Source organism: Phalacrocorax aristotelis, chromosome 1 (genome assembly GCF_949628215.1).
Source record: "Phalacrocorax aristotelis chromosome 1, bGulAri2.1, whole genome shotgun sequence".
Lineage (NCBI taxonomy): Eukaryota > Metazoa > Chordata > Aves > Suliformes > Phalacrocoracidae > Phalacrocorax > Phalacrocorax aristotelis.
The window spans coordinates 68,685,973-68,712,381 of record NC_134276.1 but is presented as its reverse complement, the minus strand read 5'-3'; the positions used below and the strand labels follow the sequence as shown (position 1 = coordinate 68,712,381).

Genomic DNA, 26,409 nt, shown 5'->3' with positions numbered 1-26,409 from the left:
AAACGCAGTCCAGAAACACCTGCTTTGCAGCATGAGAAACTGCTTAATTGTGCAGCTGTCACACATGCTTTTGTTCTGGACCATAGAGGCCCTGATTTCCAAAGTTCCAGAGACGATCAGGATTAACCCTGCTTTGGCAGACTGATTGAGACCTCGGACCTGGGTCCTGCCAAGGCGCAGCTCTCAAGCACTCCCACACCTTCCTCCTGTCAGCCTACCGCTAAAAACATGCCTAACATACACTGCTGGCAGGTTCACGTTTTTCTGGAGGTCAATGGACCTGAGGCCACTTTTTCTTCAAGAATGGTCCTGGTTTCTCAAAAAACCACAAATTTTACCTGGTCGATTTTTTGTTTTGTTTTGTTTTTTAATACAGCTTACTCACTGAAGCCTAAGACTTGTAGGACCTGCATTCTAGCCCTTTATTCATCTGAAGTAGTTCAAAATCACCTCGACTATCAACAAGGGTGTATATTGAAGTTGCCCCTCTGTGCTATAACCAGACTCTGACTCTGCACTACCCAGGGTTGCCCTAGGACATCTCTTCAGAAAGGGGGAAACCCTGAGTACCAGCTACACCTGAACAACTGCATCAGGGTTTCACATTATATAGCTAATATACACAAACAACGCCCAGAGCAAGGACCTGACGCCAGCTTTTCTTACCAACCTGAGCACTAGCCTCCACACTACAGAGTAATTTGTTCCTCCTAACCTCATTCTGCCCTTGGTTGATTATTGAAATACAGTGAGTCCATTTCCACAGAGTGAGTGAAGAACATCTCCGCCCAAATAACCTCCTAGCTGTGGACACGGCACTTCTGGAAAGCAGTTTTCACTTGCGATGAGGCTCAGCTGTGTTTGTAGGCAAGAGCTTTTGTCCTGGCCCACATGTTACAGTTGCAACAAGTCCCAGAACATTTCTGCTATTTCACCATAAACTGAGGACTGTCACGGCAAATGACACGCACTGGGATACAGGTTAGCTGTGGTTCAGGCTTGTGGTCTGAGCTGCACAGTGTATGTGGCAATGTCTGGATCGATTATGCTAGGTTTTAAGAAAGCTGTAATTATTTTCAAGTGTCACTGTTAATTACACTTTCCCTTTAAAAACATCTGAGCAGGAAACCTTAATGCTGTAATCAATACTTATTGAGAATACTGTGTTTTATTCATTATTTTGCTTACTGACAGATGCGAAAAGAAAAATGAGGCTGTCTGTAAGTTACTTCAATCCTTGACTATGATTTTGGGTTTTTTTTCCCCTGTAGGGACATAAACATATGATTTGGAATGGTCAGTTACAAAACCCATTGTTTAAATCATTAATGTTTTCATGTTTCACCTGTAGTTTTATTTTATTTAAAGAAAACAATATAAGAAACAAATTATTTACCAATATATTCAAATTTGAAAGAAGCTGGAACAAAAATACGTGGGATGCTTACTTGTGTTCTGTCAGGCTTTTGTACTAAGCAATTAGGAAGTCTGAAGCCACTGATTAAGATTTTTTTTAATCACCCACCTATTTAGAAAATGTTTCCAGCAATTTCTTACATCATTTATTTATTTTATGAAAACTAGAACAGAATTTATCTGATCTTGCAGTTTGTTCTTTACTTCAGGCTATAATCTGGAATGACATTCATTTATCTTCTTTGGAAGTTTACTTAAAAGGAAACAAACTGAACTTTCAGGAAATGGCATGACAGTTCTTTGTGAGGGCAAAAGTAAAACAAATCTATTTTGGAGATGCAGCTTAAGGCACTTCAGTTAGTTACTGGAATAGAATTAATGGCTTGTCACTAAAAAGCCAATTCTCTGGCTGGAACATCTGGCTAGGATATGACAATTGTCTGCTACAGACTTTATGTTGGTGTCACATTATGTGATAAGTAATAGGAGAAGGCAAAATCTCTATGAGAATGAAGATCTCGTTTTATGGTCCTGTTCCTACCAACAAGAAGTATGGGAAGAAAGCCACACAATGTATTTTTTGTCCAGTTTATAAGTATCTTGGATGATATCTACATTCTCTTCTTACTGTTTTTATGAGACTATATAAACTATTAAACCCAAACGTATCCTGCAGTCCTGTTTTTGTTTTCATTACACTTTCCTATGCACTTCCAAGAACATTAGCGCAATTCAAGTTTTACTTGCTGCTCAAACGAGCAGTTATAGGGTGTGTTTTCAGTGTTTTCAAGTCCATGGTCTTGATTTGAAATAAAGTTGTAAAATTCCAGAATTGTTTTGCTCAGTATATGCAGTTACCCCACATTTCAGCCACTTTTTCAAGATTTTCCCAAATTAAGCAAAAGCAAATATTGCTGTATTGTACTCTGTGCTCATTACTAGAAATAAAGCTTCTGTCATTGCAGAAACTTAATTTTTGAATAATTGAATGCCACATTATTTTCCAAGTCTCACTCTTGTGTTCTATTTGTGCATTATGTGTGGTAATCCTTTAAGTGAAGCTTTCCCTGTTAGTTAATATGCTAACCTTTCAGAAAGCCAGACTCAGCAATGAAAAACAAAAGAAGAAAGAGAAAGTAATCCCGATGAAAGGAAGCTGTTAGTCACAGAATACACGTTTTTCTTTTCTTTTCTTTTCTTTTTACTGAACCAAAGCAGTCCTTAAAGCTATCCAGATGCTATAGTTTCAGAGGAGAGCCAAAGTAGAAAACACAAAAGTACTCTAATTGTCCCAGAATGATTAAATTCAGAAGAGGCAGTGTATGCACCAGTTGAGTTAATTATTTTTTTTTTTAAACACAAGCAGGTCAAACTCTGAAGCATACCAAGCCATGCTTGTGTATTCTTGGTTTTCCTTAAGTAACTGCAGCACTGTTATAAATTCATTCTAGTTGTGCTTTCTGCTTGGTAGCATGCCAAAAGGTCTCCTCTTCATCCACTCTGCAACATTCCCATTTCTTTTTGTTCTGCCTCAGTAACTTCAGAACTTGCCGTCTAGGTACACGCACATCAGCAGATGCATATGACTACAGCCTTTACAGAAAATCTTCTGTCTCCGAGGTAAAAATAGAACAGATTGATGGGGTCAGTATTAAACTGGCTCCCTCTAATGAGTTAAAGACTCCCATCTGTTCCATATAGTAATGTGGTTGAAGCCTGCAAGGAGGAGAAAAAAAAGATCAATACAAATTTACGGGCTCTTCATAAGCATTAAATTAAGAGCAAGAGAAATGCAGGGTTGTGTGGAAGGGATGCTCATGATCCTCTGAGGCTTATAAAGCTAACTGAGCACAAAATGATATAATTATGGTGTTAAATAAGACTTCTAGGGTAAAGTTCCTAGACGATAAAAAAAGATGCTTGCTACAGCCTTGACGATTAAAGAAGCCTTTCCTAAAGGAAGTCTGCAACTTCAGCCTATCTGTTTGGGATCATCTACCCCCTCACTCTCTCCCTCTTTCTGTCTTTCCAGATCCTCATATTAATCCTCAGCATTTCCAAATCTCCCATCTAATTCCTTACCCCTGTATGTTTCCCCAGATCTTTACTTCCTCAAGATTCACTGCTCCAGCTGAAATCTATTCAGTGAGCTGGCCACCACACGGCACTGCTGCTTCTCTAAATTCACTGTGGCTAAACTTCTCCTCTTGGCCATCCCTTCAGCATCAGCCATTTGCTCCCTCATGACTTCCCATCAACTGGCAGAGCCAGCTCCCTTTTTTCCTCTGCCGTTTTTTCCCTCTTTATATGAATACTGTGTCTGATGCTCTTCATGCTTCATTAGCCTCCATTCTCACCCTTTTTGTCCCATTCCTTCCACGTTAGGCCTTACCCATAAACCCAACAAACATCTCTAGAACCTGCTTGTACATTACACCTTCCTGTAGAAATCCCAGTCCCCTGCTGCAATTTCAGTTCTGCCATCTTCATAGCTAAACGAATCTATGCCACCAATTTTGTGTTGGTGAACCTGTTGAAGCTGAACCAACACTTCCAGTGGTTCAGTTCTCTACCTTTGGGCTGCTCCTCAGGTCCATTCTTTCTTTTCCTGCCATTTCCCTCTCTGTATAGACAAGGTCCCAAATTTCTCCCATCTAACCTCCCTTGAACTTACCCCTTACTAATCTCTCTGATTTCTCAGTCATGTCTGGTTTCTTCTATTTAGACTGTAAACATATCTGCGTAATGTGAGCAAATGTCACTCCAATCTTCAAAAAGGGCAAGAAGGAGGACCTGGGAAACTATAGGCCAGTCAGCCTCACCTCCATCCCTGGAAACATGATGGAGCAGTTCATCCTGGAGGTCATCTGCAGGCATGTAGAGGACAAGAAGGCTACCAGAACATGGATTCACCATGCCTGACCAACTTGATAGGTCTGCTACGATAGCATGACTGGCTGGGTTGACAAAGTGAGAGCAGTGGATGTTGTCTATCTTGACTTCAGTAAGGCATTCAACACTGGCTCCCATAACATCCTCACAGACAAGCTAAGGAAGTGTCGGTTGGATGAGTGGTCAGTGAGGTGGATTGAGAACTGGCTCAACAACAGAACTCAGAGGGTTGTGATCAATGGAGCAGAGTCTGGATGGAGGCCTGTCACTAGTGGTGTTCCCCAGGGGTCAGTGCTGGGTCCAGTCCTGTTCAACATATTCATCAATGACCTGGATGAAGGGATAGAGTGTAACCTCTGCAGTTCACGATGACACCAAGCTGGGAGGAGTGGCTGATACACCAGAAGGCTGTGCTGCCATCCAACAAGACCTGGACAGGCTGGAGAGCTGGGCCGAGGGGAACCTCATGAAATTCAACAAGAGCAAGTGCATGGTCCTGCACCTGGGAGGAATAACCCCACGCACCAGTACCGGTTGGGGGCTGACCTGCTGGAAAGCAGCTCTGTTGAGAAGGACCTGGGAGTGCTGGTGGGCAGCAAGCTGACCATGAGCCAACTATGTGCCCTTGCGGCCAAGAAGGCCAACGGTATTCTGGGTTGTATTAAAAGGAGTGTGGGCAGCAGACTGAGAGAGGTTATCCTCCCCCTCTACTCTGCCCTACTGAGGCAACATTTGGAGTACTGTGTTCAGTTCTGGGCCTCCCAGTTTAAGAAGGACAGGAAACTGCTCAAGCAAGTCCAGCAGAGAGCTACCAAGATCACAAAATCACAGAATCACAGAATCCCAGGTTGGAAGGGACCTCAGGGATCATCCAGTCCAACCTTTCTAGGAAGAGCACAGTCTAGACAAGATGGCCCAGCACCCTGTCCAGACGACTCTTGAAAGTGTCCAACGTGGCCAAGTCAACCCCTTCCCTGGGGAGATTATTCCAATGGTGACTGTCCTCACTGTGAAAAATTTCCCTCTCGTGTCCAATCCGAATCTCCCCAAGAGCAACTTGTGTCCATTCCCCCTTGTCCTCTCCATGGGACTCCTTGTAAAAAGGGAGTCTCCATCTTCTTTGTAGCTGCCCCTTAAGTACTGGTACATGGGGATGAGATCCGCTCTGAGCCTCCTTTTCTCAAGCCTGAACAAACCCAGTTCTCCCAGCCTATCCTCATATGGCAGGCTTCCCTGTCCTCTGATCATCTTGGTGGCCCTTCTCTGGACCCCTTCCAGCCTGGCCACATCCTTTTTGTAGAGCGGGGGCCAGAACTGTACACAGTACTCCAGGTGTGGCCTGGCAAGCGCTGAGTAGAGTGGGATAATGACTTCTTTTTCTCTGCTGGCGATGCCCTTTTTGATGCAACACAGCACCCTGTTGGCCTTCTTGGCCGCAGCAGCACCCTGTTTGCTCATGTTGAGCTTCCTGTCCACCAGGACCCCCAGGTCCCTTTCCACAGAGCTGCTCCCCAGCCAGGTGGATCCCAGTCTGTGCTGCACTCCTGGATTATGTTTTCCCAGGTGCATGATCTTACGCTTGTCCTTGTTGAACTCCATAAGGTTCTTGTTGGCCCCGGCTTCCAGCCTATCCAGATCTACCTGCAGAGCAGCTCCCCCTTCTGGAGTGTCTACTTCTGCATTCAACTTGGTGTCATCCGCAAACTTCATCAGGCTACACTTGATGCCGGTATCCAGATCACTTATAAAGATGTTGAATAACATTGGGCCCAATATCGATCCCTGGGGTACACGACTAGTGACAGGTTGCCAGTTTGAGGAAGAGCTATTTACCACCACCCTTTGGGTGCGGCCTGTCAGCCAGTTCCCCACCCACTGCACAGAGCACTTGTCTAGGCCATAACACATCAATTTCTCCAGCAGGAGGCCATGGGGAACCATATCAAAGGCCTTGGAGAAGTCCAGGTAGACAATGTCCACCGCCTGCCCCATGTCAACCAGGCAAATAACTGTCATAGAAGCTCACCAGGTTAGTCAAGCACGATCTGCCTTTAGTGAAGCCATGTTGGCTTTTCCCAATCATGTGCTGCAATTGACTTGTGATGGTCCCCAGGAGGATTCATTCCATAACTTTCCCAGGGACTGAAGTAAGGCTGATGGGCCTATAGTTACCCGGATCCTCCCTCGAGCCCTTCTTGTAGATAGGGGTAACATTTGCCTTCCTCCAGTCCTCAGGGACATCCCCTGTTCTCCATGACTTCTCAAAGATTATGGAGAGCGGCCTTGCAATGATGTCAGCAAGCTCTCTCAACACCCTTGGGTGGATGGTGTCAGGGCCCATTGATTTGTGGGGGTTAAGCTCCTGTAGTAGTTCATATACTAACTCTTCCTTCACCGATGGTGGGTCGTTGTTTGGTTCAATTGGCAATTTTGTTCCCAAATCCTGGGACCCTACAGTGCTGGTAAAGACCGAGGTGAAGAAGGTGTTGAGGACCTCTGCTTTTTCTGCATCAATCAAGATGATTGATCAAGATGATCAAGATGATATGGGGACTGGAGCATCTCCCTTTATGAGGAAAGGCTGAGAGACTTGGGTTTGTTTAGCCTGGAGAAGGCTGAGGGGGGATCTCATCAATACTTAAAAATATCTGAAGGGTGTGTTTCAAGAGGATGGGACTGGACTCTTTTCAGTGGTGCCCAATGACAGGCCAAGGGGCAATGGGCACAAGTTGGAACACAGGAAGTTCCACCTCAATATGAGAAAAAACTCCTTTCCTGTGAGGGTGCCAGAGCAGTGGCACAGGCTGCCCAGGGAGGCTGTGGAGTCTCCTTCCCTGGAGACATTCAAAACCCACCTGGACGCGTTCCTGTGCCCCCTGCTCTGGGTGTGCCTGCTCAAGTAGGGGGGTTGGACAAGATGATCTCCAGACATCCCTTCCAACCCCTACCATTCTGTGATTCTCTGCTTTTGTGATATCTCAGTCCCACCCCTCCATTAAGCTATTAGTGTGTTCCTTTCTCATTCTTTTTCCCTTTTCTGCTTTGATCGCTAAACTGAGTAGAGGCATAATCTTTAATAACCACCTTGGTTCTGCTCTCCTCTCTCCAGTCTGACTCCTATGCCTTTGAACATTTGTTGGCTGCAGTGATTACTGGTTTTCAGACGCAAAAGTCTGCCATTTTCTCCTTTGGGCCTTTAAGTATCTTTTGCAAAGATACTTGTAAAGTTGTAAAGATTTACTCTCTCCTCCAGCTGTTAAGTAAGACAGTTCCTTCTGCGCTGCAAAGTACGAATGTTACTTATTGAATCTATTGACATGTAAAAAATTACCAAGCAAACAAACTAAAAATGTTTTGATTCCTACTGAATCAAACCAAAACATAGGCAAGCAGTCATGCTGGCCCAGATTTCCCCATATTCATGGCCCTGCTCTTCCCTATTTTATCCAAGCCCAGGAACCAAGGTTCTATCTGGTCTGGTGGTTCTCCTACACACCAGCCACAGAGCCTTTCTGTTCATCTAGTGGATCTTGCAGAGGGTCTTCAGCAAAGTGGCCTGTTTCCAACAGGTGAAGGGTTGATGATGCCATGACCTAGCTTAAAATTATAATTGTAACTTCTCCTAGAAGATAGGACACATAGGTCTGAACCTTCTCAGGCCTGAAGAGGAATTGCTCAAAAGGCAGAAATGCTCCCATTTCTTGACAAACGGTCCAATCACAGGAAGGTAATCAAAAAGGAACACCATACCTACTCCCTGTATATTAAAAAAAAAAAAATTGTAGTCATGGCTGCATTTTACAAAAAGCCTGTGGGAACATGCCATGAGTTTATTAAACTGGCTTATCAGATCAAGACCTTTGGAGGATTATACACAGAAGAATGAACCTTTTCCAGCTCCCAGCTCGTCTCCTGTGAAGTCTCTGTCCTGCTGAGCCCAGGCTGTCATGCAGATGTGCAGAAGGAGAATTGCCAGGCTGCATAGCAGCCGCGGCAGCTCACGATGCCCCCATGCTAGGTAGTGGAGCAAGATTTTCAGGATCTAAATGCCTTCTCAGTCTCACTCTACTCAGCGAACAAGTATGCTGTCCTGCAACAGTCTTCCTTGGCAATGAGTCAGGAGTACTTCTATGGATATAGCTTCAAGTGTTGCCTCTAGCTGTCAGGGGCATGAATAGAATTTTAAATGTTAATACATATAATTAGAATGTTTTCAGGAGTCAGTATTTTCCTTGTTTTAACAAAACTCTACTAACATAAATCTCAACACAGACGACTACATTCCATGTGGAGTCAGCAACAAAATCTTGGAAAACGTCATTGATTTTTGGAGATTATGTAAGTTTAGAGAGGGATTTGATTTTCTGATTCTTAGTAGGTTGCTGAAAAATAGCATCAGCCTTTACTGTACTCTAATTACATTTGATGCTGAAAAGCAACATACAGATTAAAATCAGCTGTCTGAAAGTGAGCATCTTCTGATTTAAGGAAGTGAGAATAGTGAAATATAGATTACTATAATTCAGTAATGGGAATTTATTACATTACTGACAATAAATGGATTTATATTTTTAACATAGATAACTGGACTTTACTTTGAAATCTGGCAATAAAAGATTAAAGAAGCCATTGTTTTAACTGTGTGTCTGACAACTTGGAATTAGTCCCCTGATCATCTTTGTAGCTCTCCACTGCGAAGATGATCATGGGGCTGGAGCATCTCCTTTATGAGGAAAGGCTGAGAGACTTGGGTTTGTTTAGCCTGGACAAGAGAAGACTGAGGGGGGATCTTATTAATACTTATAAATATCCAAAGTGTGGGTGTCAGGATGATGGGACTAGGCTCTCTTCAATAGTACCCAACGACAGGACACGGGGCAATGGGCACAAGTTGGAACACAGGAAGTTCCACCTGAATATGAGGAAAAACTCCTTCCCTGTGAGGGTGCCAGAGCAGTGGCACAGGCTGCCCACAGAGGCTGTGGAGTCTCCTTTCCTGGAGACATTCAAACCCCACCCGGACACGTTCCTGTGTCCCCTGCTCTGGGTGTGCCTGCTCAAGCAGGGGGGTTGGACAAGATGATCTCCAGACGTCCCTTCCCACCCCTACTGTTCTGTGATTCTGTGAAGACAGCTTCGCTAAATTTAGAACAAAGCAGTGTTTAGTTGCCATTTGTTGCAGTTTCATCCATTTTTAAGTTGGTGTTGCCTACAGAGGTAGTAGAATGTCTTTGGCTTAAGTTGTAACAGAACCTTTTTTAAAGGCAGTTCTTGGGCTTCAATGAAATCCATTTCTTTTCCGCTTATCTGCTTTGCAAGAGAGTAGTAGGAAGAGTTATCCATTCTTCCAGGTGTTCAGATTGCAGAGAAAAAAATACATACACAGCTCCAATGAGAGCCCTAGAGTCGTCTCTGGAACCAGCCTGCATTAACTGTGTAGAAGTCAGAGAGAGAATTCATAGAGAGGGTGGAATAAGTTGCGCAAAACCTCTAAGGTCATGAGGAAAACACCCCTGGTAAGTCTAAGTATTCAGAACTGTTTCACCCTCTCAATGCTCCACACGTGTGAGGTTCAGCCTGGCTAAAGATCACATCAGTTATATGAGAAGAAGCTTTTTCAATGTTTCCCAGGTGCACACAAATATGCTACGGTTATATGCAGTCTAATGTTTTTCTGCTGCTAAAAGACAATGAATGAATGAGTCCTGGTGACCAGAGGCAGAAGGAACAGTGGAAAGTTTTGTACTGCTTTCCATATGCTGTTGTAAGCCATTTCATGCGTCAGTATTTCCACTAAAAAAAAATTACTCAGAGCCAAAGGAGATAGCTGCAACTGCAAAACGTAACATCAAAATCAAATTACAAGGTGAACATAATTTGTTTCTGGATATGGGCGTAATTGCTATGTTCTGCTTTACTGGAAAGCTCTTTGAATCAAGGCATCCAGACTCTATATTAAGATATATTTACAACCTTGAGTGAGTTTTGCTATTCACAGATCTTTGACTAAGTTCAGAAAAGCTTGTCCATGTGTTTACTGGACTCTATAAAAATTAAGAAAGAGCCCTTACAGGGTAACTGTATAGTACGGAGGCAACCCTCCCCCCTCATGGGCAATGGACACTGGCTTTCAGTCTGAGATTAAGTCCAATGCCAGGAAAAATAAGTTCCTGTAACTCTGCTAGTAGGCACAATCAGAATGGGAGATAATTTTCTGAGCACAAACAAGCTTGGGACTACTTTCAGCTTCCTTACAATCCTCCTACATTAATTCTGGTAAAGCTGTTCCCATAGTTGAGATCCTATGTCTCTGGCCCTGTTCAGATCTTAGCTGGGCCAAGCTCAGAGCTAAGACCTTGAGCTGGGTTAGCAGGCTGCACGCTGACGCAGCAGAGAAGCTTTGAGTGCTGCATCCAAGAAGGCTTTTCGTGAAAGCACCATAATTCATTCAAACCTGAATTAAAGGTCTTCCTCCTTCCAGGAAGACTGTTTTATATGCATGCACCTACCTCCACATACTGTTATGTTTTAGGAATATTCCAGCTCCTTTTGTTGGGTCTTGTCACCCCACCACAATTAATGAATAATAACAAAGTTGTGAGGTACTGAACAAGCTGTTTTGCATACTAGCTTCAGGAGTGCTGCACAGACTAGCCCAGCCCTTGGCTGCCTGGTCCCCTTGTGCTTCCATCACCTGTGCCTTGTCACTATTCCTTCCCACCAGAGGTGGACTAAGCTCTCTGCACAGTCTTTTCACTACAGTTTACTCCTTTACCCCTTCCCGGCCTCAAGTGGCAGCAACCTTCCTTCACCGCAGCAAGCTGTCAGAGCAGAGCTGGTGAACAAGCAGGGTCATATGGGGAATGTATGGGTGGGTGAGGGGGACAGCTATGCTGATGCAGCAAGTCCCATGCTTCAGGCCAGCTACAGAGATGGACAGAGTCCTGCTGCCATCCCTCTCCACCATGGGGTGAAGCTCCTGCCCAGAAGTTCCTATAGCCCCTCTCACCATCCAAATTATATCGAGGGTTGGCTGGGACTGAAAAAGGGGAGAGGTTCCTCTCCCCAGTCATGTATCTGAAACTGTACAGAGTCCTTGGCTAAAAGGTCTAATAATACTGAAATACTAACCAGGGTTGTGATAATACCACTTTCAGCACAGTCAATGATGCTGACAGTATCACTCTTCACTAACACAGGACTTCCTTAAAAGCTCATCAATCTTTGAGCCAGAAGGTACCATTAATCTTTTAGTTTAACCCCTGGAACTAGAACTTCACTTAACTTGTTCCATATTAGCTCTGCACTTTGGCTGAATCTGAATCAAGTACTGCAGGAACACATCCAGCCAGGTTTCTTAAACTTCTAGCAATGAGAAGACACCACATCTACCTTGAATTGCTCCAGAAGATAGGCCATATTCACCATTTAAAATATCTGCACCTTGTTTAAAATCTTGATTTGCCTAGCAAAGATCCCAGTCTTGAGTTTTCTGTTGTTCCATTAAAGAGCTGTTGGTTTTCTGAAGCTTTTCCTACATGCAGATATCTGTAGGCAATGAGGAAATCACATCTGCAGCTTGAATAATTTAGGGTAATTCTGTTCAGGTTTCTACCTGTTTTCCAGGCTACAGCTTAGACTCTTTTAAAACCTTTTCAAATTTTCAGCAGAATTCTCAAAATTAGGACCCTCAGAGCTGAAGTGTTCCAGCAGTTGCACAGATGGCCCTGCCTGTCCTCCTACCTGTGCTTTTGGTTATACCTCCACAAGTCACATTAGCTCTTTGACTAATTATCTCAATGGAAATACCTATCCTGCTAGTTGTGTACCTGTCTCTTAAAGTCTTTCCAATGTCCCATTACAGTGTCCTATGTCAAAAGTGGTACCCACACTCTTCGTTTTAAAATCCACAGTCTTAAATTCAGTTGTCTTCAAAAGCTCATGACTCACATCAACCCACTTTACAAAATAATCCTGCTCACTCTGTATGACTAGCCTGTCCCTGTCTTTATTTACTTATCCAGTAGCATGAGGTCATCTGCAAATTTTGCAAGCAATGATTTTCTACCTTCTCCCAGTTGAATTGACATAGTTATTAAGGATGCCTTTAATTTACTCACAATGTACATGTAGTCTCCTGTGAGATAAAGGTTCTGGATCTTAGTCAAAGGAGAAACACAGAAATAACTCTACTGGTGGTTTGTCTTTCCTTATTAAGAGTGTCTTTTCCAGTTATTCTTGCCAGACATATCATCTTGAGCCCAAATTGCGATAGAACTCATCTGCAAAATTTGGTAGTTTGGGAACAGCCTCTGAGATAAGATGGATTAACAACATCGTTCACCTTGGAAGCTAGTCAGGGTATTTATCTATCATCACTGCTGAGTTTTCATTTGATAAGACAAAGCACATTTACAGAGGTGATTTGCAGGAAGAAAGACTGACATCTGCCTATAATCCAAACCAGCATCACGATGTTCAGTGCACAAGAGAGTGGAACGCAGGAGAAAGCACACCCTTTTGCTTTTACTGTGCACAGACCATCCCATTCAGACACTTCAGAACCCTTTAAATTCCCAGTCCTTCCACCTCCCGCGCACAACTACTCTACAGCAGTCCCTCATTCAGAAATAGCTTTCTGCCTTCACAGTCAATCTTCTTCCTCTTTGTTTAAAGGAGAAAATGCCAATTTCAAAGGAGTGGCTTAATTCCACCTTCTTTAAAAAAAATGGAAACCTTTCAGACAGCACAATGGATACAGGGAGAGATTCCTGAGATCCCTTATTCTTTACTGCATTTTTCCAAACACAAATTTATAAAGTATGTGTTTAATTTCAAAGTTGATTGTTCAAGCAGGGCAATTTTAATGTCTCTGTGCCCAGGAAGGGGTCCTGATGAGACTTTCACATGCCTAAAGCAGGAAATATACAGGCAAATTCAAGGTCAGCTAATCTGCCTTTGTCATTTTTACTGCTGTGCTCAGGCAGTACACAGGGAGCTTGAAAACCAGTTGAACAGATCGGATCGTTCAGCTCTAGAGGCAACAAGCAATTGTCACCTTTCAGTCCCAGACTCACACAGCTAACCATGCTGCCCATCAAAGGCCCCCAAAAGTGATTAGCCCTTGAAAAGCTGCTCTTTCAGTCTACCACCCTGCACATTTGTCCATGGGGCAAGCCAGCCTCTGCTGATTATCCTGGATGAAACAGAAGCATCTATAACAAACATGGCAATGATTCAGGCCTGCTGTTGCAGAAACACATGGTTCTTTCCCAAAGGGAGAAAACAAGACTCCAGGCTTGTAAAGCAACAATCTGCTTCTCTCATGGGCTTGCAGAAAGAGAAGTAGGGGGACCAAAAGAAACCTCAGCAGATTTTCAGTGCCACTAGGGATAAATCATGACACCCTTTTTTTCTGCTAGAAGAATATATTCTGTACTGTACAGCAGAATCACAGTACACTATTATTAACCATAGAATAAAATCATCTAGTCCACCAACAAACAGCATGGTTCTGCATTTTACTCCCCTTCCCTGAGCTGAAAGTATTCAAAGCATTCTCTTTCCCCCCTGACCAAGTTTTCCATAAATATTCACAAATGGCCTGAGGAAAAATATGAAAAGTTACAGAAATGTTTTAAGTAAATAAAATAGTGAAGTGAATCTTTGTAGTGGGTGGCAGAGAGGTTAGAATGAAGATGGAACACAGAAATTATTAGAATTCTGGCAAATAGAAAGAAATAATTATGATTAAACAGTGAAAAATACTCCCAGTAGCACACATAGTAATAAAACCATTTATAGATTGCTAAGAAAACATTCAAGAATTCAAGAAACACACAAGAAAACATTCCCTGAACTTAATTTTAGGATTCTATCATTTTGTGTGTGCAAAATTTGGATTCTCTGCAGCAAAACCTTAGAGGGAGGAGTGGTCAATCTCTTTCTAGTTGAATGAGGCGTCAAACTACCACATGTTCTTGTAATAAGCTCCTGGGAAAGCAGAAAACACATTTCAAGCTTTCTCTTTTGCAAGAGAAAGAATGGTCCATTCATGGTTGGTAGCTGTCTCTTTTGAAATCTTATATTTAAAGTAAATTATTAATATACATTTTCTTTGTCTTGTAGTTCTGCCCTCCTGACATTCACTATAGATTTCTATTCGGAGCGAAAAGTGGGGTTGCATGTTTTTATTATTATTTTGTCATTTTACACAGTCTTGTCTCTCTGATACATGATAGCTCTGGTCTTCAGTAGTCTTATGTTGCTATCATGCTTCCATCCAGACAGTGCTAGAAAATTGCTGTGTTGTGTATAAGAAAGGGGGTTAAATCTACCCATCACCGTACAGAGCAGGAGATAAAATTTATCATCTGGAGTACAGTCCAGTTGCTAGGACCACTAGCTGTTCTAAAGGTAAAGCCTGTAGCTTCACTCTTGGCACACATCCCTCCATTTCTTCTAGAGGTCGACTTTTTACAAATCACAGTGCGAATTGCTGGAACCCCTTTGGTACATCAAGCATAGGATTCAGCCAGCCAACCTCATCTTCTTGCTTAACTTTGAGAAATCACCAGTGTGGTTGAGAGTACACTGTGTCATTTTTGCACAGAGATGTGGAAGTAGCTGTTTACGATCTCCCTCTGAAATCACTCAGGTTCCAGCATGAGTTTCCTTCTCAAAGGTGCTGTAGTAATTACAAGTGTTAAAGTTTGAGTTGACACAGAAAAAAAAAAATTCATAAAGTCATTTTTTTCATTTATTAATTTGTCATAGATGAGAACAGCAGTAACCCATTCTCTACATACCAAAAAGCTGAGACATTCTTCTCTCAACTACTTTACTATAAAAATATTGAAAGCAAGCTAAAGAAAGGAATGCATACTAACAGAGAATTGTGTCAGTCAGAGATTGTAAAACAAGACAAAATGCCAGATAAACCAGGCCTTGTTAATCTGTAAGGGCCATAGTTACGCCATTAGCTTTTCCTCAGTACGATTTGTTCAGGGCAATGGGGAGTTCTATGTAAAAAATCAATGGTTCAATCTGGCCCTATGAACACCAGCTAGTGCAGGCACCTACAGCATTCTGGCAGACTCAGGACAAGATGGGTAATATTCTCTCCTTGAAATTTGATCTGTGAAAGCAGAAAAATAACCGAGAGGTGGCATACTTAAAAGAGCACAGTTTTAAGAATTTCATTTTCTAGGATGATTTGAAAATTCAAGTATACAATTTACTTTGCCCTAGTGTAAACTGATAGCCATGCCCCAGCATAATTTGCATCATCTAAGGCAAAAGATTATCAAGTAAAACAGCAACTGTGGTGAACATAACCTCCACAGCACAGTTGCGCTGCCTCATAATAATACACCACTAAGGCAGCTCTTTGGGAGCAAAGGCTTCCATGCCAGTGGAGCTAACGGTGGCTCTTCCTAAGGAACTGAGGTAGATCATCATGTGCGCAGGGAAAGACTGCAGGGTAGAAAAGAGAGATGACGGCACTGATTTGGGTGTTTAAGCACAGATTATCACTCTACTTTTACTGAAAGATGGAAACCCCTGAAGAAGTCACTGATTCCTCTGGGGCACTGTGAGAGCTCTGGACATCACATTGTCTCACAAGCTCCCTGTGTGACATCCTTTGATGTAGTAAATTTCCTTATACTAATAACAAGATGCAGGAAGTGTTCAGTCTCAAATTTATGTTTAGGTGGGAAAGAGGGTGATGTCCCCAGCTCTTGCTTTAGTCAAGCAGATAATAAAGTGTTCACTACTGTGATTGACTTATCATACCTTCCCACAGAGAAGTGCTTATCAAACTGTGATCCTTCCCTTATAGCATATAGACAATAGATGGCCCTCTGCCTATTACATCTTCATTGTCTTAAATGCTCTATATAATTGTTCCAGAATTACTTAAATACAGGCAACGGATTACAACTCTGTAGGCTCTCTCACCCTTCTCTTTCTATTTAATCATTAAACATTTAATACAGTACTTTTCCAATTTAATTTTTAAAAAAAAAGGAAAAGGAAAAATGTTATGTTGTTCAAACTGTATAGCATAGTACTGCATAATTTATGTGCTCACATATATCACAGGTTCATCTATAAATGACACACACAATGGCATCTTTCTGGTAACACAAAACTTCAAGATAGGACTCACAATAGAGTCATGGCTTGCAGACATAATAGAAATGCTTAAATGCTTTCCCTTGTGCTCAAAAACCTGCTATAGTCATGCCACGGTGCACAGTGCACCAGCAACGGCACATAGTTTGCAGCCAAATAGAAGTGCTGAAGTGGAGTGCCTGAAACAGCTGCTGTACTCGCTTCTACTCTGGGTAATGGAAGGGGAGTCTTCCAAAATAGCACTGCCCTCCAGGCCCTTGTACGCGGAGGTCAATCCAAAATGCACAAATTTAGGGCCATTGCATCCTTTAATTTGGCCATGTCAGACACTCGCTTGAATACCGCATGGACATATTGCTCAAAATCTGTTGTGAATCTAAACCATATGTGCTTTAGAGGTTCGTGGGAATTTTGTGTGGGAGGAATAAGTAAGAAGTTCAAGATTTGACCCTTTATGGAGTAATGGAGAGTAAATGATCCTAGAGGTCTTTTCCAACCTTAATAATTCTATGATTCTATGAGTCAGCCTATAAAGAACCAATACAACTCCGCATTCAAGGTCACCATAATGAAATTACAGTGTACAGTTGATAAGTAATCAGAAGGCCACTCCAATGTTCATTTGGCACAAGACACTCTCTTATCAAAGGAGTCAAACTTTGAGAGCCCAAATGCACTTCTCACATTTCTGTACAGGTCCAGTTTAATCCTCTAAATTGTCCGTGTTTGCCCCACAATGGCAAACGTAATCAAACAAATTAAGCTTATTCTCTAATGTAATTTACCAAAAGCTAAGTAACATAATAGCTTCTGTGCTACAAGAGTATCCAGGTACACAGAGTATCTTCCAAACCTTCATGTGACTTTGAGCTACTGTCCTGATGTTAAAAAGGGAAAAAGGAAATTCATACTGACTTGTAAATTAAATAAGAAATGGCACAAAATGCCTAATGCCTGTCTACCTGTAGAAGCCTTTTACTAGACAATATTAACACATATGTAGGTGTATTAAGGCAGAAAATAGACAGGTGGATGGGAAATTTTACAAAGAGGCCTTTCAGTACTAAGCAACTTCAACCTCCTAAAAGTCCTTATTTCTCATGGTGCAAACAAAGGAATTGCCGTACCACAGATAACTATTGGCCCATTTAGCACACAGTTTTTAGACAGGCTAAGCTATTTAGATGTACTTTCCTACCACCTACTGTTATGCTGTGTGCTATTCAAGGCACTGTCCACAGCAGAAGACTACACTTATAGCAGCTGAACACATTGCTTATGCTTCACATCCAGCCTAAACAAGTCACACTGAATTTTCAAGTTATCTGAAGGCAGCATTATGGACAGTGTGATCCACTTTCGCAAGCCCCTGACGTGCTAAAAATTAAATGCTCTCTATAGCAGGGGCCTAAGAAACTGCTCTGTCTCTCTACCCTGCTCCTCAGTACCACCAACGAATGTGTGGAGCATCAAAATCTACATCTAAGCCCGCCTCTTTCCACAGTCAGTGGAAAGAAGCTCAGAACTGTCTCATCTTAGAGACATCTCCTCAGGCTTTTCTCACAAGTGAGCAGTGCCCAGCAAGAGGTAGGACTAGCTGACTTCCAGAAGTCCCTTCCAACCCAAATTTTCTGATTCCATCTAAAAACCAAGTGCCTGTTTCTCATGACCAAGCATTTTGCTCCAGAAATGCATGGTGACTTACTGCAGCTCCACAGCCAGCACTAACAAAAGATGTGATGTCCTGATAAGAAAATGAGATAAAACCCTTTTTTTTTCCTGCTAGTAGGAGGCAATGTATCAGAAGGCATTAAGTCTCTCACAGTGGTCAAGAGCTGATTTTTTTTCCATCTGTTGTGGGACATCACACACAAAAACACCTAGTTCTGCAGAAGGCTTTCTATATTGTGGCAACACTCTTCTAGACTGGACATTTAATAGGGAGCAAGGGGAAAGACAGGAACATTGAAGTTACATGCATATGGTGGTTATTTTGCTAAGTATCCCATACTTTCTTTGGAAGTGACAGATCTCTTTTCCTGCGTAGGAGTTGTAATAATTAAGTCTGCAGATTTGGACTAAAACTGCATAAGGTAAACATCTGCCTGATTTACGCTTCTGATATCTAAGAGGCATGATTTACCTCACCTAAACCTTACCTATGTAAGTCTAAGTAAGCCATCTTCAGCTCCTTATATTTTAAGTAACAAGAAAGAGGCACATGGAAACGGTGTCTTATCACACATACTCCACTTACTTGCCTTGTTTGAAAAGGAGTGTTCTCTCAAGATTTTTGTTTCTTTCCATTTACAGTAGCCAGAGCTTCCTCTGGTAGTGAAGAGATTAAGAAAAAGCTATGCATCTAAAATTAGTAGGAAGGAAGCCCAGCTGATGAGCCTGAAGGTGTCCTGCACAAATTAACCGATACAGCAGATGCAGTAACTGTAAAAGTAAGTGCCTTCATTGTGAAGGCTATTACAAAAAGAACAAATCCCCTCTTCAAGTGAATATGAAGATAGTAATGTTTTACTTCTGTCTTAGGTAATAGTTCTACATCCAGATATGAAAAGAATAAGATTAGTTACTTAAAAAAAAAACCTAGCTTTTACTAGAGACTGCGTGTTTATGTCTCAACTTAGCATCGGCTATCAAGTTGTTCCCCAGAACCTGTTTATATAATAAAATGGAATTTTTTGCAGTAATACTGCTTTGACTTTCCATGTTGGCATTTCATTGCAGCAAAATGACACTTCATTTTCACTGATGTCTATAAGGATGGCAATGAAACAAACAAACCAACAGTCTGATGTTGGACTTAAGTCACAAATGTGCATATGTCTCAAATGCAAATGCACTTTACCCCTGTGACTTTTTTGTCTGGAGAAGTCTTGGGGGAAACCTAACAGCAACTTTCCAAGAGCTAAGAGAAGATAACTGAGAAGACAGAGTCAGGGTCTTTAATGAGGTGCACTGTGGGAGAACAATAGACAGTAGTCACAAATAGACACAGAGGAGGATCCAACTGGATAAAAGGCAAAAAAATGTTTCATAACGAGGAAAACTAGCACTGGGACAGGGTGCCCAGCAAGACTGTGGGGTTTCCAGCTTTGGTGGTTTCTGAGATCCAACCTTAGACAAAATTCTGAGCTACCCCATCTGAATTTAGTGTTGGTCCTGTTTTGAGTAGGAGGTTAACTTGGAGACTTCCTGAGGTCTCCTCCAACCAGAATGGTTCTATGACTCTACAGTCACACACCTTACATCACATTTCAAAAAATATCCTCATTTATATGAGACCCCAACCAACTACAGTGACATTTCTAGCTTTTGGTCTCCACAGAATACAATGTATGAATGCCCTGATGACAAATAGGTCTTGAAATTCTCACACAGATAGAAGTGTTTTCTGGCTGACCAGTATCTGAAACCATGTATTCCCTTTCTGTGTTAGAAGAATTGCTCTTATGAAGGATCCAAAATAAGTCACAGAATTTATTATTATATTTATAAACATGTTATGTCTTTTTTTCTGCTAAAAGGAAGAAGAAAACTATTGCTTCCACAACGAAATTGCTCGTCCTTGAAAGGGAAAATCCTGTATAAAATAAAGCCTGCTCTGGAACCCAGTTAACTTAATGATAAAAATGCCTTCACTCCATGAGGAAATGATTAAAGGAAAGCAGCAGACTTTCTGTTGCTTTTATTGATTTGGGGCTTTGCTGTGCACTGTCTAGCTTGCACACAGAGGCAGCTTTTGACTTTATCTTTTCTCTGTGCTAATCTAGTGGAAGCCATCGTACAAATTAGAATGGAGCTCCTTTAGATTAAGATTCATAGTTATGGGATTTGTCAGTGTCTTCAAGTAATTTAATAAAGCAGTGTATCTGTCGAGTTGAATGGATATTGTTCAGATAAGGGAAGTTCAGCTTTTGAAGAGGCAGCTGACTAATTTCTTCAGCAAAGACCACATGTTGCATGGAAAAAAGAAAGCAAAATTCATAAATGTTTCAGGAAGTCAAAATTAGAGAAGAGATGTGAGAGGGCGTTACTGTGAGGGAAGTTTATTTTGTATTCCATTTCTTTAAGAAGGCATCAGTGTGGTAATTGAATGATATACTTCATTTTGTTTCTTTCTTCTTTTTTTTTTAATCTGTCTCTTCCAGTTACCTGAAAGCATAAAATATTTTCTTTGTATTGTTTTACTGGGAGCAGAGTGGAAAGCAGGATAGATGGAGCAGCTGCACTATCAGTAAGCATAGTTCATGGGAAGCTTTGCTACACCAAGACTGGCCCAAGGACAGAGTCAGCCTTGGAGGCCTGGCCTTCCAATAGTAGAATTTTGACATTTCAACCCTCCACCCTTTTGGTAAGGTACAATGCAGAAAATTCTGTCAAAGGTCTGTGGAAGATGCCTGCTCACATGCACAGCTGCCTCTTTGTTAATCAAGATTTTGGTTTCATTATGTTAACCCCATTGGTTCAGAAAACTAAACAGTCTAAAAAATGTCCATATTACCACAGTTATTATGGGCCCTGCAAATAAAACATTTAAGTCAAAATAGGGGATGGAAACAAAACTAACCATAGTTTGTGGGCAAATGCATTGTAAATGCAGTTGTAATAATTTAAACCACTCACTCAGTGCAATCCTGGCAGTGTATTTGGATGACTGCTTCATTTAAAGCAATCAAAAGTTTTGACTGCTTAGGCTGCTTATCAACAGTTATCTAAAGTGTTTTGTAGATTCATGAAGGGGGAAAACAAATGACACTGTGTTAGACAACTGACTCCTTGTATTTTTGGTGCCAGGTCATGAAGTTTCCAAATATTTATATTTTCATTTTGCTTTACGCACTCTTTTTAAGAACCACGCCCATGCCTCTCCATTCAGGGGGCCAGGAAAGCTCATGGCTCAGAGTCTGGGAATTATTAGTCTTTTACCTTGGTGCCTCTGGTTTTCTTCTTCATAAATCTGAAACAACAATGCCACAATTTTTCTGAAACATTTTTAATGATGCTACAGGCCATGTACTCTATCCTGGCGCCACTGAAGTCGATGCTCTAACATTTAAGTTCACTGGCAGAGTCTATTATTTCAGGTGGGTCTGTTCACAAGCTGTAGGTGAATGTCTGTTAGTGCAGCATATCCATCATGCAAATATTCTAGAGTAGATGTAATGGGCAGCAGCCAGTGTTTTCTTGTACTTACGTACTCAGGTTGCACACATTCTGTTGTTGCTTGCTTTAAACCCTAGGAAAAAAAGTTTTTCTAGAAAGTTTTGCCAAATATTTAATCACTTTCTAGGCTATGGTGTAGTTTCAGCACCGATGCTCAGCAAAACTTTTTCAGCAGTTAAAAGGATCTTGCATAATCACCGCTGAATAGGTATTATTATATTCTTTTATATCCACTGAGGTTCCATAAAGTACTGTGCCATGTCACACAACTTCGTTTTAGACAAACGAAAGTTCACTGTTCTGATAGTTTGCCTCTGTCATGCTAGAACAAATATAAAGAATGACATTGATCAGCATTTATCACCATAAGAAATTTTATACTTGATAGAAACTATTTTGATAATGACTCATTGTGCTAATTTAATTATGAATTATTCCCTCTTCCTTTTACGGGAAGGAAATGTCAGCTTTCTGGCTATCAGCAGACAGATAATAAATCTTCGCAATAATTCTAACAGGAACAACACGCTTAAAATCTTGGCTAGCATTTCTAAGTGGAAAACTGGACAGACAAAGTCGTATCAGCCACCTCTGCAGAGGTCCAAGAAGAACCTGCACTTCCTCTTTGTTCCATTGGTTTTTGGTAATAAATCAGCATGCTTGAAAATTAGGCCTTTTGTATGCAGGTATCATCTCAGGGCAGATATAAAAGACTGATTTTAGGAATATAGTTATAGCAAGCATTATCAGGTTTTTCTCCTCTCACTGGAAGACAAGTTCCTGTCTGAACAATCCCAAGCAGCTCTAGACTGCAGGTCTTTGGAGTCTTGGATGACATCTTGGTTGTTCACCCTTGGAAAACAGGCTAGATATGCTACAATTCTTCAAACTGGAAAATGGAGCTCGGGGAGGGGGGGTCAGATGGGCCAAAAAGCCATGAAAATAATGGAAAAATGAATAGCAAACAATTTTTTCCTATCGCTTTCCATAAAAGAACCATGAAGTACTCATTAGGTATTCAGATCGGAGGTGTCAAACTGAGAGATTTCTTACCTTTTGGCACAATACATAAGTGTATTTTGAATGCCATAGAAGCTTAAAAGGGGGTCAAAACTGGTTGAATGAATTCAGGGAAGATTAATCCACTGAGAGATTTTAAATATAAATGACCTTCAGGCGAAGAAGTCCCACTCTACCTATGCTCAGAATCTGGAAGGGCATACTACAAGAAAGCTTGCTGTTTCCCGTCACATTTCCCAAGCATTAGCAACTGAATATGATGGTGGAGATTGAATAATGCATATTTAGTCTGACCTAATTCTTTTACTCAATCTTGAGATCAAGAAAGGAAAAAAAGGAAAAATTACTAAACCAATGAAACTGCTGGTAGTCTCAGCCTCCAATGCTCAGTGACCTTCTCACTGCCCTCAACTCTGTCCTGGTTTGTATGCACTATTTTTTCATCTGAAATTTTGCAAAATGCTTCAGAATTAAATGCAATTACTTTAAAAGGATCAATAATGTTGTAAGACATCTCAGAGTGCAGAATGTGCCTAAAATAAATTCCTAACTTCTTTTTTTGGAGGGAAAGAGATTTGGAATAGGCTTGCATGTATATTCAGAAAATATTAAAGACGTCCCTGAATCAGATTAAGTGCTAGCATTTTGGGTCCTAATATCTTGGCATGCTGCCAGATAGCAATCTTAGTGATTGAATCATTTTCTATAGGGAGACTTTCTTCAGATAATGCCCAAGTGAGTCATGAGACCTAATTCCATTAAAAAGAGCCATGAGGGCCACAATCTTAATTACATTTATGCTACTAAGCAGAGGAATACTTAATGGAAGAGGACAAGAATAACTCATTTGGAGCCCCTTCCAATGGAACCAGAATAGAAGTAGCATTGTCCACGCCTGAATGTATAAATTTATCTCTGTGCAACCTTCCAGTTATGAGATCTGTAAGCACTGGAATGGTCACGATACCATTAGTGCGACTAGAAACATGGGGTGAGGGGTGTGGAAGATGCTAGAAGCGACGGTCTGGCACTTTCCAGAGTTTGTAACCTCTGCCTATCTCGCTCTGAGTGAAATTCTCTTAGATAAGTTCACATGACAAGATAAAACAATTTAATAACTGCTAAGTCTAGATAAACATAGACTCAGGCACCACTTCCATTATTCATACAGGCAGAATCCACATTTTCCTGTACTAATCAAACAGTGGGCTTGTTTTCTGTGTCAGCTGGATGTAAGAGAGACGGGGTTTTACTCACACAATGTAAGCAAGGGAAGAATTGTATTCTAGACCCTGTTAAAATACAATTTTTTAGAAGAGCTGCCTCATATTTTCACGGTTTCTCAAAGACACTGTCTAAACAGGTATTCAGAGATCGGTATTTTTTGAAATAAAAATAAAAATACCTTTCCTAAGACTTTTCCTAGCTTTTCTATTATGGCCCAAACAGGAGGTTAATTTGCATATTTTTAAATCATCAAATCTATATTCTGGGTTTCTTGAGTTTCATATATGACAGGCAAATTTAATTCTGCAGCCCTCATCTTTTGTTTTCCTTTGTGAGTACCCCAGAAAACCATAACAAATGCCACTGACACAATATACACCACACGTGGATAAAACCTCTGTAACCTATCTGTTTGCTGGGATGACACATACAAAGCAGCAAGTCAAACTGCCTGGCACGTAGTGCGGGAGCTCTGCTCCATCTGCATCAGCAAGCAGCACAGCACAGCACCAGGGTTATAGAGAGGGAGCTGAGGAGCCCCTGCCCACACCTTGTGTGTGTCAGGGGGTTACTATGGGCTGCTGCAGCTCCAGGACTCAAAAGCCCATGAGCAGCCAGAGCTCACGGGGTGTGACATGCCAGCAAAATAACTGCAGCACTAGTAGTTCCCTTGGAAAGTGATGACATGAGGGACAAATGTTCAGTTAGCACTTCCATTAGTCAAGAAATGAATATATTAATCTCTAAACTCCTCAACTACAATGTTTAACATAATTCCTTTACTGCTTGTTTCTGCAACTAATTAAAAAATAATCATCATTAAAATTGGATAAAATGTATTTAATTTACTACTTCTCATCTGGTCTTGACTGAAAAGGAGGTTTAATGCCTTGACATAACTAAATTGGTTGTAATTTCCAGACTGCTGAAGCAAGCCTCCTATAACAAGATGATCTGTCTTCAAGTCATTTTTGTCTTGACAGTTGCAGACAATGATTTCATCAAGCCTAGCACAAAAATGCCCTATTTTCTTCCCAAATGAATCCTAATCTTGTAATCCAGGAGAAAAAATGAAGCGTGAAAAGGTGACACTTCAATCAGTGAATTTTAAAAGGCTTCAACATACAAGGTCTAATTTGTTTCAAAGCAATTAAATTATAAGAAAACATGAAAAATAATGAAATAGAGATTGTTACTTAAGTCATTCATGTCTTCTTAAAAATCTTCTTTAGCAACAAACTATTTACCAAAATTTTCTTCAAACCAGATTTAAGTTTTACATACCACTCTGGAAAGTATGCACAGACTCCATATTTTATTTTCATTGTGCATTCTGGTATTAAGCAGACAATCACGCTGAGCCACAGCCAACTAGAGTTGAGACTATGAACAGAGAGGAGCAGGAGGAATGACAGTCTTCAACCTGCTTGGTGCTCCATGTACTTAAAATATATATCTTGCAAGAGTCATGCAAAATGATTTGCTCAGCTTGCCAAAGAGAGGCTGCAATAGAGCCAGGAATGGAGCCTGTTTCTCTCAGTCTCCCTCCACTATTTTAACAGTACCCTTCTAGTCCAGTTTTTGCACAATTCCAGTTTACTAATTCTGAAAAACAATGGCAGGTAGATGCAAAAATCAAATGAAATTACAAGTTATACTGATATCGACAGAGATGTCTGCCTTTGTTCCAGCAATGCGTTATAACCAACTCTTCACTTGTTATCCAAAAGCATGTTTTCTGCATGCTTGCAGAAATGAGAGCAACATAAAAGCAAATAGTAATTCAAACTACTGATGTAAAGTGCTCTCTGCGTTTATTGATACTTGATCGCCTGATACTAAGTTGTATGGTTGACCGTAATGTAATAAGGATACAAATAAGAAAAAATAATATATTTGTCTAAGGATGCTTAAATGCATCTGTTACCTCACAAACTTAATTACAGTTGTTTGAAAAACTAGTTACTGAAATACTTAAGAATATTTCCACACTACTGTGTCTCTCAAATAGCTTGACTAGATCATCAGTTCTGCCGTTTCAGGTAGTTAGTAAATGCAACCTAAAAACTATACGAACGGTACACCAATTCTGCCCTCACTTGTGTTATATCCACTGTGCTCCTGCCAAGACGGTGAGCTCTGTGCATTCTTCTGCTACGACCTTTGCAGGACATCAGAGCAGTGGCAGAATACCTGCCACATACACAGCCATCATGTGCTTAAACAGCAAGGTAGAGGCAGCAGTCGAAAATTTGGGTAAGCATCCTACAGAAATACAATACTAGAGCTCCAGTGCTATTTTGTTCTTTCCTCCAACACAGTTCTCACTGAACAGTAAATCATCCTAATGAATTCATCAGATAAATGGTCATTAGTTAATCAAAGTACAACCCAATCCTTATGGCAGTTCACAGGAAAAAAGTAACAAGAATGCAAAGGGCTTAAAGATTAATAACAATAAAAAATTGAATTAAAATGCTTGCAAGAGAAATCTCTCTAAGCAATCTTCATTTTGGTCTGCTCCAGCAAACTCATTTT

The 26,409-nt window shown here is 41.2% G+C and overlaps 1 long non-coding RNA gene across 1 annotated transcript in view; it reads right to left on the bottom strand.

Moving 5' to 3' along the window:
- Positions 1-1,432: 1,432 nt before the first annotated feature.
- Positions 1,433-26,409, bottom strand: part of LOC142052104 (uncharacterized) — a 42,624-nt gene continuing 17,647 nt past the window's right edge. Inside the window, exon 3 of the long non-coding RNA XR_012658712.1 lies at positions 1,433-3,132. This is a non-coding gene — a long non-coding RNA (uncharacterized LOC142052104). The remainder of the gene's footprint in view (positions 3,133-26,409) is intronic.